This window comes from Apium graveolens, chromosome 8, assembly GCF_009905375.1.
Source record: "Apium graveolens cultivar Ventura chromosome 8, ASM990537v1, whole genome shotgun sequence".
Classification (NCBI taxonomy): domain Eukaryota; kingdom Viridiplantae; phylum Streptophyta; class Magnoliopsida; order Apiales; family Apiaceae; genus Apium; species Apium graveolens.
Window position 1 is genome coordinate 169,181,772 of NC_133654.1, and position 4,095 is coordinate 169,185,866.

At 37.8% G+C, this 4,095-nt stretch overlaps 1 non-coding gene across 1 annotated transcript; it reads right to left on the reverse strand.

Annotated features, from left to right (window-relative positions):
- Positions 1–3,363: 3,363 nt before the first annotated feature.
- On the reverse strand, positions 3,364–3,469 carry LOC141681855 (small nucleolar RNA R71). Its single transcript, XR_012559276.1, has one exon. It is a non-coding gene; the product is annotated as a small nucleolar RNA R71 (small nucleolar RNA).
- Positions 3,470–4,095: the final 626 nt, after the last annotated feature.

Below are 4,095 nucleotides of genomic sequence, written 5' to 3' on the forward strand. Positions count from 1 at the left end.
GAATTTGTAATTTAGTAAATTGAAGGAAAAAGAATGAGTGAAGATTTAGATGTGAATGAGACAACCATATTCGTACTCAAGATGGTCAGTCTTTCGTATCATATGGCATACAGCATGTGATTAGGTGGCGTCCCACCCGACTCTTCATCATTTCGACAAAGCGTCATACCACAATACTGTTTGTCTAAATCAAGAATCAGTAATTTGAAAAGAGAAACGATTCAGAAGGAATATAATAATTTTTTTTTTATTTTTGCTTCATATGATTTATCCACAGAAGAAACTCATATGTATTCAAGAATCAAAAAGAACATATGCTATCGTATTAAGAGAAGGAATGTCGATGTTAATCACGTTCCACGCTTCACCTACGTATGCCTTCAGAAACCAGTCGAATGAGAGATTCACAGTTTAGGTCACATTATAACTTTGAAATGTCATCTGGAAATGCTTCCACATTAAATGCTTTAATGATTAGATCGTAATCACATTCCTACTAAATTTATAACTATTACTTCCGATTTCTTTTATGCCATGTAGGGTAACAGTCGATCCCACAATATCTCAATTCCATCGATAGGAATACTATTTTTCTCCAATTATCTGAAAGATTCTTTCATTTCCTTCAGTCACCCGTTGTCTGTTCAAACTACGAATCTCGTTAAATTTTAATAATTTCATGAATTAGGTAAATAATATTTTAACAAGTTGATTTAATCACTAATGTCAAACAAAGTTGATGTTCGTCTTTCACGGAGAACTTTAAACTTTATTCTCACTAGTGGGTCTACTAGGTCCTCCAGACTAACCATACTGAGCCTATATCCATTCTTCTTTTTAGGTCATTTTCTGTTTATAATAACAAGAAGTTTAATAGTAATTCAATAACCAAATTGTAAAACTCATTTCATGCAAAAATCTCCTGAAAATTGATTAAGAAAATCTACTCCGAAATCTCATTTTAAAATTTTGAAAATCAATATTTGGTCGTCATTACTATATAAGTTAATTGCTATTCTCTTGATCTGCTAATGAAATATCTAATTAAAGGAATGCCCAGATAGGGGTCTCTCCATTTTGGTACATCTTCTATTCTTCTTTGGATTCTGCTCGCACTTCTTAATCGACGAAGTTCCATTTACTATTGTATATCATTTACTCGCAATTCCACCGCAATGCTGCCATCTGGTACTATCTCTGACATTCTTGTCATCGATTATGATGCTATGCTTACAACCACGCAGGCGACTGATAAGTGGCATTTTATACCACTTAGAACGTTTTATAATAGTTTGAATTGATGTCTTGAAATCAAGTATTATGTGTATTTGATGCATTTTTCTAGTGTTTGTGCATTTCAGGGTATTACTTGCGTTTGTGGAGAGATTTCATCAAGAATAAGCCTTAGTATGTGCTTGGAATTGCAAGTGGGAAGTTAGGAGCAGAATGCAGCAAAGAACGGGAGCAGAAAAATGAATTTTCCAGGAAGGTTATGAGCGCCCGCTCAGCTCTGCTGAGCGACCGCTCCGGAAGCTGGGCGCCCGCTCAAGATTGCTGAGCGGCCGCTCAGGGGCGTAAAAAAAGATACTGATTTTTAGACTCCTAATTCTGTTGAGCTTCCAACTTCTAAGATAGCTGGGTTTTGTGGGGCTTCTATATAAGTAGTTTTCAGAGACGTTTCACGTGTGTTGAATCATTGTATTAATCGAGGAGCAAGGAGATAAGGAAGAAGACCGTTTTAGCACATCGCAACGAAGATGAAGCATAGTTTTTTGTGGTTCTATATTTCATTGTAACAGTGGATGCTAGTTTTCTTTACTTTGAACCTATTTACTCTTGTGACGTACTCTGGTTTAATATAAGTAGTTTATTTAGGTATTCTCGTGTGTTATTATCATGTTTTCATATGAACCCATGGTGACGATGAGTTCTATCATGGGCTAATCGTGATCATGGGGTCGTGACGGATTTACTATGGAATTCTTTAGTTAGTTGTTTAATACCTTAGTGTGTGATAATTGTATGATATCTAGTATTTGGTTGTGCTTATTCATCTTATGTGCATCGCGAACATATAAGATAGGGTGTTTATCTCTTGTGAAGCGACAGTGGATCTTGAGGTTTAGAACTTGTCATGCTAGCATAGGTTCATGTATGTGTATGCATGATTAGTGGGTAACTCTAACCGTTTTACTTGCCCTGTGTAATCATAAGGAATAACTTGTGCTTAAATCGTTATGTTGTCAAATTCCTGTAGACATATAGGGTCTCAACATAATTGATGCCTATTCAACTTCTGTCTTAATGTTGGATGTTTGGTAGAATGGTATTAGTACAACAAAAGTTGGCTTTTATCAGTTTCGTGTTGTTCGATTAATATCATCACCGTTACTTGCTAAGGGTAATAACAATAACTATTGAAGGAAGTAGTAATGAAGTTGTGATCTCATATGTGTTTAATATTGTTAATTCAAGTGTCAATTAAGTGCTTAATTCTCGTAGTTAATTCTAGTTAATAATTAGTTAATCAAATCTAAGTGTTACTGTCTTGACATTGAGAAGTAATTATACATTGGTGAGTGAGTGTTAATTGAACATACTTAGTCTGACTCTCTATGGGAACGAACTAGAAAGTATTCTATATTACTTGCGAACACGTATACTTGCGTGTATTATTAGCGCGTGTTTTCCGCCCTAACAAGTTTTTGGCGCCGTTGTCGGGGACTCGGTGTATTTGTTTAGTTTATGTACTTACCATCAGTGGTCATTATGACTCATTGATTAAGACTTGTTACTTATTCTTTCCGGTTGTGTTTCAGGTACTTTAGCGAGCATTTATGCAAACATGTTCTAGTACTCGCAAGAGGACTTTAGATACGACTTAGGAGACAGACGAAGTTCTTGGTATTCCGGAGAAGATAGATTTTGAAGATTCAGATACAGAGAGTGAGCAGAAGAGAACCAATAATCATGGGTGATCGTATAATTCTGGCAGATCCAGCTCTTATGGACTTTTCTCGGCCTAAAATTGATGATATTTTGTCAAGCATCCTTCATCCGGCTGTTCAGGCTAACACTTTTGAAATCAAGTTGGGCACTATTCAGATGGTGCAGAATTCTGTTTCTTTCGGAGGTGCTGCTACTGAAGACCCCAACATGCACATCAGGAATTTTGTCGAGATCTATAGTACTTTCAAATATAATGGTGTGACTGATGAGGCTATCAAGCTGAGGTTTTTCCCATTCTCACTGAGGGATAAAGCTAAGGACTGGTTACATTCTGAACCAGCTGGGTCCATCACTACTTGGCAAGATCTTGCGCAGAAGTTTCTGGTGAAGTTCTATCCAATGGAAAAAACTGCGACTATGAGGAGTGCTCTTACTCAGTTGCGCAGCAGCCTGCAGAATCCATGTGCGAAGCTTGAGAGCGTTACAAGGAGATGTTGAGAAAGTGTCCACATCATGGTATGCCTGATTGGATGGTGATCACTGGTTTCTATAATGGTTTGGGGGCCCAATCTCGGCCCATGCTCGATGCAGCAGCTGGAGGCGCCTTGTGGGCCAAAAGCTATACTGAGGCTTATAATCTTATTGAGACTATGGATGCAAATGAGCATCAAAACCCAACTCAAAGGATGATTCCTGGGAAGGTAGCAGGTATTCTGGAAGTTGATGCAGCTACAGCTATTGCAGCGTAGCTCCAAGCGCTGTCTTTGAAGGTCGATTCTCTAGCCACCTATGGAGTCAATCAGATAGCTATGGTCTGTGAGCTTTGTGCAGGTTCTCATGCTACGGATCAATGTTCTCTTATTAATGAATCTGTTCAGTATGTGAACAATTATCAGCGACCGCAGCAGCCTGTGCCAGCTACTTATCATCCTAACAACAGAAATCATCCAAATTTCAGCTGGAGCAATAATCAGAATGCTATTCAGCAACCATATCAGTAAGGCGTTGTTAGGGCGAAAACACGCGCTAATAATACATGCAAGTATACGCGTTCGCAAGTAATATAGAATACTTTCTAGTTCGTTCCCACAGAGACTAAGACTAATTATGTTCAATTACACTCACTCACCAATGTATGATTACTTC